This window comes from Cibotium barometz, chromosome 24 (genome assembly GCF_041138505.1).
Source record: "Cibotium barometz isolate CiBa-2024 chromosome 24, ASM4113850v1, whole genome shotgun sequence".
Taxonomy (NCBI): domain Eukaryota; kingdom Viridiplantae; phylum Streptophyta; class Polypodiopsida; order Cyatheales; family Cibotiaceae; genus Cibotium; species Cibotium barometz.
In genome coordinates this window covers 23,731,317-23,745,709 of record NC_141069.1, presented here as the reverse complement: position 1 = coordinate 23,745,709, position 14,393 = coordinate 23,731,317, and the positions used below count along the sequence as shown (strand labels likewise).

The 14,393-nt window shown below is 37.2% G+C and overlaps 1 protein-coding gene across 3 annotated transcripts in view; it reads right to left on the bottom strand.

Moving 5' to 3' along the window:
• Window positions 1-14,393, bottom strand: part of LOC147625052 (uncharacterized) — a 105,635-nt gene that overhangs the window by 42,394 nt on the left and 48,848 nt on the right. The window lies entirely within an intron of this gene.

Here is a 14,393-nt window from a genome sequence, read left to right as displayed (position 1 = left end):
ATTTCTTTCTTTGAATATTCACTTAACTGATTTCTAAATTAGTTACAAATTTCAATGAGAAATAAATTAGTCATTTAACTGAATATTTCAATCTCGATAGATTTCTTGAATTTTCTTTTCACAATCCGTTTGAATATAAAACAATACAAATTTCTCTTAGAGTATTTAATTATTCATTTATAAAATACTCATAGAATTTAAACATAGAATTCAGAAGAATTCTAATTTTGAAATAAAAATTCTTTATGTATCTATTTATGCATAAAAATAAACTTCAATGGGAATAACACTTTTATAAAAAAAATCTTTTTATGCATCTATTTGTGCATAAAATCAAATTTAATAAGAATAACACTTCTAAAATAACAAGATTTTCTTTATGCATCTATTTATGTATAAAAATTAATTTTTATAAGAATAACGCTTTTATAATTAAAAAATTCTTTATGCATCTTTCTATGTATGAAAATCAAATTAAATAAGAATAAAAATCAAATTAAATAAAAAAATTCTTTATGCATCTTTTTATGTATAAAAATCAAATTAAATAAGAATAACACTTTTGTAATTAAAAAAATTCTTTTATGCATCTTTCTATGCATAAAAATCAAATTTAATAAGAATAACTCTTTTGTAATCAAAAAATTCTTTTATGCATTTTTCTATGTATAGAAATCAAATTTAATAAAAATAACACTTTTATAATAAAATTTTCTTTATGCATCTTTCTATGCATAGAAATCAACTTTAATAAAAATAACACTTTTGTAATAAAAAAAATTCTTTTATCTATCTTTCTATGCATAAAAATCAAATTTAATAATTCATATCAGTGATATCCATGCATATTCATAAATAAATATATACATTGAGTAATTAGAATATTTCTTTTAGATGCAAAAATAGTGAGAATTACTCTTTTGGAACAACATAAAAATAAACTTTCTTTTTCACAAAATTCTAAAAAAATTTACCATAATCTTCTTAGTATGACTGACCATTTCTCATTTTTATCTTTCTTCACTTAACTTAATTAACCCAATATAGAATTATAAAACTCACCCTATAACCTACATAATTTTCTAAATTCAAGAGAGTAAATAATTATATGAGTTTAATTAATCACTTAGTTAATCTTTCAAAGATTTAAAAAAGGTTGGAATGTAAAGAAGATAAGGGGGTGGCCTTTTCATCAAAGGCCTATATAGCATTTGAATTTAATTCAATCATTTGTAAAATATTTAAAAAAAAAAGAAAACCATAGATTTTTCATTAAAATTTATAAACAAAGTAAGAAAATTAGCTTACATGTGAGCTTGTATAAGCTCTCCTTTGGCTTGAGGGATTAAGGTTCTACTCTTGTTTGAAGCAATAGTGGCAACCAATTCACTTTGGAAAGGATTAGACCAAAAACAATTGAATTATTAAAAAATTCAATGTAGATGGCTCAGGACAGGAGTAAAGTAAGAGTGCATAACCACCATTAAGCTTTTACAAAGAAGGAGGCTTCTATTTATATGAAAAAGTGAGCCTCTAACCAAGCAAACTAACTCTAGAATTTTCTAGATCAGTTTGGTCGATTTCTGACCATTTTTTGGTCAATTTAGCTTACTTTTTGGATCTAGATTTGAAACAAAAAAGAAGAGAGAGGAAAATATCTCATTTTATTGATTAAAAATTGGAAGTAATGATGAGAAAAAGGTGTCTACTTCATGAAGAGAGATCCCCACACTGAGCTGTCAAAAATCAATTTTTTTCTTTTCTTTGGTTCTTAGTCCACTCTTCATCTTATGTGAGTATTTATTCATTTTTGGGCAGGTTTTTCTTTTATTCTTCAATTTATCTCCTCCCTACATTTGCATTAATCTCATTGGCCTGTCAAACCTTAGGCTAAGGTCTTTTGTGCACATTATAATTTATTTCTAATGCACCTTAGGAATTTCTTCTTAAACTTCTGTTTCGAGAAAATTTATTTTAATAAGAAGAGATATTTTTCCATCGAAAGATATAATAAAAACTGAATTATCTCTCTAGAATATTTTCTCTCTCTAGGCCAAAATAGGTAGAAGCAAGATCTTTTATTATTCTTAAAAGGGGATTGATTACAAGGAAAGAAACTGGACATCTTGAGGGACTGGAAAGGAATCTTACATCCTTGATGAATAATCGGGCAATATCTGAAGCTTTGAAGGTTTTCTTTGTTGGTATAAGATGAGCTACTTTAGTAAGCAAGTCCACCACCACTAAAATGAAATCATATCCTCCTTGTTCAATGAGGAGACTTGTGATAAAATGAAATCATATCCTCCTTGTTCAATGGTATAAGATGAGCTACTTTAGTAAGCAAGTCCACTAAAATGAAATCATATCCTCCTTGTTCAATGAGGAGACTTGTGATAAAATCCAAAGTAATGCATTCCCACTTCATTTGGGACATATCCAAGGGTTGACGCTTCCCAGGCATCTTAACTCTTTCAGCTTTGATCCTTTAACATGAGAGACAGTGCTTCAATTACCGAAGGACATCATTTTTCAAGCCTGCCCAATGATAGCTCCTCCTTACAACATTCAAGGTCTTTAGAAGACAATGAATCCAAGATACTTAATCTGATGAGTAAAGAAGGTACATTTACTCTTCTTAGCATAAAATTTATGTCTGTGCAACAATTACAAAACTCTACGCACATGCGTCTCAATGCTCTTCCACCAACTTGGAGTAGACTAAGATGTCATCAAAGAAGACAAGCACAAATTCATCCAAGTAGGCACAAAATATATCTTGCATTAGACAGTTGAAAGTTGCAGGAGCATTGGTTAACCCAAATGACATTACAGTAAACTCATAGTAGCCATAACGGGTATTGAAAGCTATTTTGGGTATATCTACTTCCTTGACTCTAATCTGGTAGTAACCAAATCCCAAGTCTATTTCTTAGAAAACTTTGGTCCCATGAAGCCTATCAAGAAGCTCGTTGATGCGAGGGATAGGATACTTATTCTTGATAGTGACTTGATTTAGTCTTCGATAATCTATGCAGAGATGAAGAGTGTCATCCTTGAACTTGTTTTGGAAAAGAACGGGTACTCCAAAGAAGAGCTGTTGGAGTGTACAAATCCTTACTCAATTAGTTGGGAAAGTTGCCAACAGCTTTGTTGAGCTTAACTAGAAAAACTTGTTGTCCCTTACGTGCTCCCTTGAGAAGATGCTTTACCTTGACTACCCTAGACTTAGGTTTACTTGTCTTCCCCTGAACTGATACTACTTATTTGTCATCCGTTAACTTGATCTACCGAGTCAAGTGTTAACAGTAGCAATCTGACAACACAATCTACTAATCTCATAGGGATTTGCTGAATTCATTATTATCATTCCAGTTATATGAGTATCATCATACGGACTCGTCCCATTAATCCTCATTGTGGTTTTGTTCAGATTATTATATTTCAACTAATTTCAAAAATCATCATTTTTCAATCGGAGTTTTCAATCAGAATCCAAATCAATTCATCAATTCTCAAACAGAATTAAAAATCATATCAATCACATTCGAAATCATCATTTGGATAGCATTAACGCTTATAATTTCAAGTCTTAGATTTACTCGTATATACTGTCAGTAAAGAGCTGCAGTTATACTCTCGGTATATACGGTAGTCACGACCCTTGGAATTATAAGGTAAATACCATCATGTCTAGGCCTCAAGCAAGTCAGGGATTCTATATAATTGCGGTACTTCCATTTGAAGACCCAATTACCAAATTACGAGTTTCAGTTTGAATATCAATTTGTATGAATTATATCACACAATTATAACCTTTTTGTCTTTCTTGATAAATTTTTGACATATTTGTCTTCTCAGTTGATCTTTATTAACCAAATGCTCTGATACCAACTATAAGATCCCTGTTCCCACCGAGCAACAGATTCGGGATACTAGCAGAGCGGAAGTAGCACTTCTCGCGCGGGACAGGGGTCCCACATTCCGGGCCTCACCCACGGATATCCGGATAAGAGACTAATCCGTCGGTTGTTCCAAAACCGAACGCGAAAAAACTTCATTTACCGGAAAGCACGGGCGATTCCACCAGGATAACTTTTTACTCTAACGTAGTCAAGATCATTTCTGATCGAGCTGATCCAATTACATCTATAAGATACTTGGTCAGATCAAGGAAGAAACTTGCACTTGGATCATTGGGATCAACGCTTTTTTTCCCATTCAAGAGACACAACCGCCGTTGATTCCTATCCATAGAACAGTTACTGTCCGGGATTTATTTTATCTATCGTAAAAACAAAAGTTTGAGTCTCAATTAACGGATCCATCAGTCCAGCCTAACCCCATCCAATTCCATGGGTTAGCCAACCGCCCAACCATTGTAGTGATGGGATCCAATTAAGAATTTGGTTAGGTTTTGTCCCGGGTACCAAGGAAAAGAGTTTCAAGGCCCCCTAGCCGGATGTTCATGCAAAAATAAAACTAGTCACACCACTCATACACCCAATATGAAATTACCTTTTCACAGATTCAACCAGTTTAAAACAATCCTTTAATAAAACCATAGTATCACTGATCACAATCTTCCAATTTATCCGGTTGATTCTTAATTTTCCCATCATTCCTTCATCAGAGTATCTATGGCATCATTGGCAACTAGGACGCTCACCACCTGTCCACTCAGGGACCGTTTCCTAGTTTCCTAGCCCATAATACTCGGTAATATAATCACTTATCAAGATGGACTCTCGTTGAAGATCAGCAAGATCAACTAATAGATCCATATAAAGAGCCATGGACTCATCCATTGAAGACCAATTAACCAGATCCATGCCCGATTTCAGAAAACAACTCTTACTCCTTGTTTCAATATCTTCATCGACGCACGCGTGGGTATCCTGGGCGACCCAGAGCCCGAGCACCGTATGGTCAGCACCCTCTAGGATCCTTCGCAGGTGACCTAGCGCTTCACTCATAGGCCGCTTCCTTGGCCCCTCATCCACCGTACCGGAAGCTCCCCATTTTAATCGCACCAAGGCTGGTCAAGACCTCGGCCGACCTTGCTACGCGAGACGTCCTCCATTGACTCTCCGTCCAGCAGTTGCAACTTTATCAGTTACGTCTCCACGACCTTAATCACAAGATGGTTAAAATGCTTTCCCAGCATTCTTGACATAAAATAGTCATTTACAAACAGTTTACAATACAGTTTCTATATTAATTCTCATTTTTTCACATTATCTCAATCCACATTACTTATTCCATATTCCATTTATATGTATACTCATCCCATTACATTATTTTCCATCTCATCACTTCAGATTCCTTCACATCACATATCATATATTCACATCCATACATATATCCACATCCACATCCATACATATATTCACATCCATACATATATCCACATCCACATTCACATCCATACATCCACATCTACATCCATACATCTATTTTCACATCCACATCTACATGCACATTCATGCATCCTCATCCATACATCCACATCTACATGCACATTCACATCCATACATTCACATCTATATACGTACATTCACATCTACATGCATACATCCACATCTCTATGTATACATCCACATCCACATTCACATTCACCTCCATACATCTACATCTACATGCATACATCCACCTCTACATTCACATCCACTTCTATACATCTACATCTACATGCATACATCCACCTCCACATTCACATCCACATCTATACATCTACATCTACATGCATACATCCACATCTATACATCTACATCTACATGCATACATCCACATCTCCATTCACATCCACATCTATACATCTACATCTACATGCATACATCCACATCTCCATTCACATCCACATCTATACATCTACATCTACATGCATCCATCCACATCCACATCTATACATCTACTTCTACATGCATACATCCACATCTCCATGCATACATCCACCTCCACATTCACATTCACATCCATACATCTACATCTACATGCATACATCCACCTCCACATTCACATTCACATCCATACATCTACATCTACATGCATACATCCACCTCCACATTCACATCCACATCTTTACATCTACATCTACATACATACATCCACATCTCCATGCATACATCCACATCCACATTCACACTCACATCCATACATCTACATCTACATGCATACATCCACATCTCCATGCACACATCCACATTCACATTCACATTCACATTCACATCCATACATCTACGTCTACATGCATACATCCACCTCTACGTTCACATCCACATCTATACATCTATATCTACATACATATATCCACATCTCCATTCAGATCCACATCTATATATATACATGCATACATCCACATCTCCGTTCACATCCACATCTATACATCTACATCTACATCTACATGCATACATCCATATCTCCATTCACATTTACATTTATACATCTACATCTACATGCATACATCCACATCTCCATGCATACATCCACATTCACACTCACATCCATACATCTACATCTACATGCAAACATCTACATCTCTATGCATAATAAAATTCTTTTAATTAATCTAGGATGATAGTTCCTAGAATATGGTAGGAAATCCTCTTTTCATGCTTTAATGAAATTATTTTATGTGTATATTTTTATAAAATTTTGTCATAGCTCCGCTACTATAACTAATAGATCTCAATTATTTTAAAAGATAGGTTATCTTTAAGGGAATGATTAGAATGATCTCTAATTGGATCATTAACCCTTAAAAGATTAAATCAAAAATAATCATAAACTAAAAACATTAAAAAAACTATTAATTTATTCTCAAGCATAGATTAATCTTAGATTAAGAAAAAGCTTTATGAAAAGCTTCATTTGGATTGAGAATGGATCATGAGTATGACCATTTCTTAAGTGAGAGAGAAAAAAAACCATTAGAATTAAACATAAATAAAAATTTATGTAATTCTTTACTATCATTAATTAATTAACTTCAATAACATTTCAAAAACCATACCAATTAAGCTTCTCAAGCTTGAGAGGGGTTGAGAAGAGAGAATCATTGAGAAATTATAGAAAAGATCAAAATTCACTATACTTATCTTATAATTTGCTTGATTCTTTGTTCATGGTAGAGGCTCCCAACCAATCAATTGGTTTAGTATGTTGATGGAGCCACCAATGGAGATTGAAGAAAGAGAGAAGTGTCAAAAACTAGTGAATTATTAAAGAATTCACAATTCTTTGCTTAGGTGGAGTAGAGTAACAATACATAAGACACTATATTTTTTTCAACAAGGGGGGGTTCCTATTTATAGAAAAAATTGAGCTCCTAACCAAACAAACTAATTCTAGAATTTTCCAAGTCAGTTTGGTTAAATTTGAACTAGATTTGGACCTAGTTTGGTTACTTTTTGATTCGGTTTGATTCCATTTTGATTTGGTTTGGTTCAAGAGAGATGAGAGATAAAAATATCACATTATTTTTTAGTTTAAAACTCATTCAAGCATGTGAAATATGCACCTCCTTTAAAGAATTCCCCTTCTACATATGTGTCAAAATGGAATCATTATACCCAAAATATCTCATATTTTTAATATTGCTCATAGTTTTTTACTAATAAACCTTGTACATTTTCAACTCTTCATCTTATGTGAGCATTTACTCATTTTTGGATACCCAAAATATCTCATATTTTTAATATTGCTCATAGTTTTTACTAATAAACCTTGTACATTTTCAACTCTTCATCTTATGTGAGCATTTACTCATTTTTAGATACTCAATTTATCTCATTTTTTTATATTACTCATAGTTTTTTTTCTAATAAACCTTGCACATTTTCAACTCTTCATCTTATGTGAGCATTTACTCATTTTTGGGTATCTTCTTTTACAAATAGAATTTATCTCCTCCCTACACATGGATTGATGCTATTGGCCCATAGGAACCTTAATTAGACTAAGACTCTTTATACCTATTTTCAATTAATTCCAATTGCACATTGAAAAATTCTTTCTGAATTTCTGTTTCAAGGAAATTTATTTTAATAAGGTGATATTTTTTTATCCAAAAATATTCAAAATCTGAATATTCTCTCTAGAATATTTTCTCTCTCTAGGTTAAAACAGTTAGAAACAAGGTCTTTATATTTCTGAAGAGGGATTGATTACAGGGGAAGATACTAGACATTAAAAGGGAGTTGGGGGAGGAATCTTACAAACCAGCTATGAAAATGATCGTATAACTAGCTAGTGTATTCCTAAGGATCTTAGCTAGTGAATGCTGTAAGGAGGAGCTATCATTGGGCGGGCTTGAAAAATGATGTCCTTCGATACTTGAAGCATTGCCTCTCATGTCAAAGGATCAAAGCTGAAAGAGTCAAGATCCCTGGAAATCTTCAACCCTTGGATATTCTCCAAATGAAGTGGGAATGCATTAATATGGTGGTGGACAGCAATTGCTCACCAAAGTAGCAAGTCTCACACCAGCAGAGAAAACGTTCAAAGCTTTCGATGCTGCTCGATTATTTATCAAGGAGGTCGTCAAGCTTCATAGTCTACCAAAGAGGATAGTCAGTGACCGAGATTCTCACTTCACTTTTAAAATCTGGCAGTCCTTATTTTTCAAGCCCTTGGTACTCAACTTTGCTTCAGAGAAGAGCTTATCATCAAGAGACCATCAAGAGACCAATGGCTAGACTAAGAGAGTCAACCAAGCAATTGAAGATATTCTCAAAGCCTATTGTGGGACAGGAGCCATGAAGATGGATTCAATAGCTTTCTCTAGTAGAATTTACCTATAATACATCTCATCACCAGACCATAGGGATGTCACCGTTTAAACCACTCTATGGACAGGAATGCTTATCTCCTCTAAATTTCTTTGATCCAATCTTAAGAGTCGAAGCCTCCAGAAAAATGCTCGAGGAGATGAAAGAACAAACCAAGGCTATCGAGAAAGATATTAAAGCTACTCAAGATTAGTAAAAGCATTATGCCGATAAAAGCAGGTCTGAAAGGATCTTCAAGGAAGAAGGCAAAGTTCTTCTGCGGGTGCGACCCAAGCTGTCACATGCACTCTCCACTCAGTGCATGATGACAAGATGGCTCGTCATCAGCAGTGCAACAGTTGTACATTATTAGACCCCAGTAGGATGATAATTGTTGTATGTTGCTGTGACCCATTGTACATCCTCAATCCAGGATAAGTCAGGCATGAGCTACGTAGGTCATTCCTCAGCCTTAGCAGGTCAGTCAGTCAGTCAAGTCCCTTAACCCACTTGGAGATAATCATTCGTGCATATAAAGTCAGTAGAAGCCTTAGGGTTTGCATCAGAAAGCACTCTGCATTCCGCATAATATGGATTTATATGCATGTGCATCATTTAGAATATCCCAGAAGCCTTAGGGAATTTACTAGGATTTATCTAGTATTTTTTCATATTTTATAGTATTTATTTACCATTTATTGTCATTTATCAATATAAACTTTATTAAATGACCAGCCAACTTGACCAGCCTCTAGTTAGTATAAATAGGCTTACATAGGGCTTAGTTTCTTATTTAGTCTCTTCAGCTTTCCTCATCAGCCCTAGGAGTTCCCTTGCCTTCAGCACTAGACTAGTCTCATCCAACCCTAGGAGTTCCCTTGCCTTCAGCACTAGACTAGTCTCATCCAGCCCCTTGGAGAGCTTGAGTTTGCTTCACCCAACCTTGGTTCTCCAACGCATGGTATTCAGCAGTCCCTACAGCCATAAGCGCATTGGATCAGCCCCAATTCAGCATAAACACGTCCGTTTTCTACATGTGAATCAGTCGCTTCCAAATCAACCTGCGTTTACAGATTTTTAGCCCTTCAGGTCAACGTTTCTATCCAACAACAGCCCAGTAGCATTGCGTTTTAGTTCAGCATCAGTCCAACGTCAAAAAACCACTCCACAGTCTTGCGTTTGCAGATTTCCAGCAGTCCTTTCATGCGTTTTGAATCCTATAGCAGTTTACATCAATATTCAGCCTTCCATGCATCATTCAGTCATACACCAACCCTCTGGTGAAGGCAAGGTTGCTGCCGTACGTACGTACGGATTCGTAGAGTATGGTACAATCGTACGTACCGTACCGTACCGTACTGGACGAGTCCGTACTACGCAGTCATTTAAAAAAATAAAAAATCTGTGGCGTGTGGCGAGGCGTGTGGCGAGGCCCAAATTCAGGTGATTGTAGATAAGCGACCACGTTGCACTTTATTTTGGGCATTTTGTGTGTCCTTGCAAAATCGAGTCTCCCACAAGTCCTTTCCTTGCTCTCTCTCCCGCCCAGACTTCATCATGCCGCACAAGACTAACCCGAACTGCTAGAGCTCATACTCTCTTATACACACCAAGATTCGGAATCACCTTAGTACTTCTCAATTAGAGAAGTTGGTGTACTACAGAGCTAACATGAGGCTCGTGCGAAGCTACCATGCTTTGGGGTCACCGAAGCAGGTATAAATTGGACTCAAGAAGAACTTAGAAGTAGAAAATTATTTCTAGTTCAATGAATATCCAATATGCAATTTGTGGCATGTTTAAACACGTTGATCCAACACTACTCAAATTGGTAGATGAACCTAGCCCGGAGCTTGTGGATCGGCAGATTAGAGATGAGCAAGATGAGATTTTGAGAGTTTTACATAGAGAGCTTAAGAGTGTGGATCGTTGTGTGACCCGCTCACGTGCACGATCTCTCAACATTCCTCTACGCCAGGCAGTTCCAGATCCAGGCTCTACGAGACGAGAGAGCATTCACAGGGAAAATCGCAGGGGAAAGCTTCCAGTTCGTCGCACCTAGCAGAGGCGTGCAAATGAGGCTATCCAACTCATTCACACTCAAATTCCGGAGGCACATGACGAGGATACACTGGAGCTTGTTGTTGCTGAACCAGAGTTCGATGAAGAGGGCAATGGTATCAATGATGGAGTCATGCTCTCTTCAGAAGACTCATCATCTTCATTTGATGATGAGATTTGAGACTCTTGCGTCTAGAGTCTAGACAACTGTAGTGTTTCATTGTTTTGCTTTTTGCACTTGTGGACCAGGACATGTGTTGTAGACATGATATTTGTACTCTCTTTTATCATCTATGACTTTCATGGTTCTTGCTTATATCTCTTTTTAAACGATTATTAATCTAACTTGGTCATTAGTTCCTTTTGGGATTCCCAAGGGGAGAGTTGGGACCGTATCTGGGGCATTTCTTGTAGGGTCGTTATTATGCATGCTTGTAGAGGTAGTATTTTGGTGTCTTCAAGGAGGTGCCATTATTTCCACCTTTTCGTAGCCCACGTCGCCGCAAACTCAATGCTTCAGTCAGATTGCGAATCGGAGTTCGTTTGCTCACTCTAGAAGTATAAAACCCTTATGTGAGAACCACCTCTAAGAGCCAAAGTATGCTTACTAAAGTCACCGCTAATGGGAGGGAGGGATAGTAGGCAAAGGTGTCCTTAAACTGGAATGGGGAAAAAAGCCTACAGTTAGAGGGAGAGAAGGGGAGTTCTCCCTTAAGTCTATTCACATCGGGGGGAGTGGGAGCAGCTAAGGACACCCTCTTCTCAACACAAGGGTGAGATATTGAAAAACAATTCTGTAGAGCCTACTTGGAGATGAACTAAAAAGGACTTGCTCGGAGAGGAGCTGTAGAGGGTTATCGGGTACAATCTCGCACAGAGTGTCGAGTACGGAATGTTGGGTATAGTCTCTGCACAGAGTGTTGGGTACAGGTGGTGCAGGGTGTCGGAGTACCGGCCATATAAGGGAAATGAGGGTGGAGGTTTATATAGGAGTTGGTATAGATATGGGTGCAGGGAAAGGAAGAGTAAATCGGGGTGCAAAGGTGAAAGTACACCGGTTTGTGGTTGCATGAGTCAGGAAAAAGGGACGGTGCTTGTACACGGGCAAAAGGTGAGATATGCATGTACTTTCTGGGTCAGTGGTCACATAAGTGTCCATGTGGCGGCCAGTGGGGACCGTACGTTCGGGTGGTCAGCCTTAGGTCCTTATACCACTGTTGTATGGGGGCTCGAGTATGTGTACGACATCCTCTTGGAGCGGGGATCCCTTTGTTGAGACGTCGGCCTTGATATGCACGTACCTTTTGGGTCAGTGGTCACATGGGTGTTCACATGGCAGCCAGTGGGGATTGTACGCTAGGGCGGTCGGCCTTTGGTAGTTATACGGTCATTGTACGGGGCTTGGGTATGTGTACGACATCTTTTTGGAGGAGCGGGGATCCCTTTGTTGGGACGTCGACCTCAATATGCGTGCTGGTTTACACAGTGGCGGGGCTGAGAAAGTGTTTTTTGGGGAAAATTGTTCAGGGTGTTTCCCTGGTCGTAGGGGTGCAGTCCGTTCGTCAATCGGACACTCGGAGATGCTTTGTTAAGGCTGGAGATTTACCATACTTTAACTAAAAATAACTAGAATTTACGAAGAGGCTTAATCCGATGTTTGTTTTAAGCGATGTATAATCTTATATTTCGGTAAAATTGCGTGCAGATTTTTAATTTAGACTCAGAATGCTAAGATTCCAAGTGGAAATAGCTCAATTATTAAAATTGATGATTTTTACACTATAAAAAGACCATAATTTCAACTATCAAATAGACACATATTATTATTGAAGATGGACATGTTACTTCTTTCCCCCCTTAAAGAAATCGGGATGTCCTCATCTCGTCATGAATTTGGGGTAATCTTTTAACAGTGTAGCTTTATCTTCCCTAGTTGCATCCTCTTGAGGGGGGTAATCTTTCCATTGTAGTATATGTTCTATAAGAGTTCTATTTTGGAGTTTGCTTTCTCTAGAATCTATGATCCTACTAGGCTGCAACTCAAGTACCTCTTGAGTTGCGATTACAACTTGCTGATCATCAAGAATATGATCGAGACTGGGTACAAAAGGCTTTAATATGGGTTGGGAGCTTCAGCTTATAGGCCCTTCTACCCAGACACCTGATGATTGTATAGAGTCCATAGTATCTTGGGGTGAGCTTATTATATTTTCCAAGTAACAGAGAGCTACTCTTGTGTGATATGCAGCGGAAGTCTTTGTATTAGAAGATCCTGTCACACAAATGCTCACACCGTCTTCTGTAGTATCCTGAGTTTCGTGAGTTTAGTAATCCACTTTAATACTTAAAACTTTAAAGAGATATGCAAACTGTATACCAGATTGGGTCCTGAATTACCCACTGAAGGGTCCCCTATCTCGATACCGAGATAGTATTTGCTTTATTTCTTTAGAGAGAATGACTGTGGACTGTAGATAAGCCAAACGCAAGATCTTGGAGGATCGGAAGCTTGGCTAAATTGTACACGGTTGTAGAAACACCTCGATGAACTGATCTCGAGCCTATGCACTCTTCCCAAGGGCATGAGGAATGGCTGCACACCTGAGGCTGAGAAAAGAAGATGGTGGATTGTTCTAAGCTATGTTAGAATGTTGTAAATGTTTATGAATGCTTGGTTACCTTCACCCAAGGTAGGAAGGTACGTATTGTACAGCACGCTATCAGTACGTACGAAACGTACTTCTGTATGGAACAAATTTTTAGGTACGTAAACATTTGTAATAAACAGTCATAGAAACCTGAATATTTTGTAGACGTAGCAACCAAAATACTTAAAATAAAGAGTGAACCTCATTACTTAAAGTTTAAATCAGTTACCAAGCCCATTACACAATACCTCATGTCATAGTGATTCTTTTTTATTGACTTTTAATGATAGCATCATTAATTAAGCAAGAAAGAAAGTGCTACTTTTCTTTGCCTTGAAATACCAAAATTCTTGTGAAATTGTTGCTTTTTTGAGAAGACGATGTATCTTATATCCTATGGTTTAGTTAAGCAATTGTGTTCTTCTCCCTGTCTTGATGCTAATGTCGATTCCGTGCTTGTGTAGCCGAGCGGGGATGTTAGCGAGGCCCGAAGTCGGCCCAAGGTATCCCTCCTACCATTGGGAAGATAAGACTCGCCAGTTTAGGCGAGTGTTATAAATGCTGCCTAGTTCTGCGGGCCTAAGCTAGTGCGGTGAATAAGCCCACCCTAGCGTGTAGACATCCCTTGAGGAGCGGGAGGATCAAGCGATTGAGCCTGAGAGGGTGACAAGCCGGCTTGAGTCCTCGCCAAATACCAACTATGAGGTGTATGGTGATTGCCCAGTCTATAGAGGCTAGAAGATCAAATTCTAGATCATTGACAAAATAATGTAAAAGAATAAGAGAGCCTGAATTTGGCTATGGATAGAGTTGAACATTGTATTTACTTTTTTATTAAATTTCTTGTTTGCAATAGTGTTGTATCATTGTAAGGATTGTTTAAACGAACAATGTAAGGTCAATAATTAAGGAACTT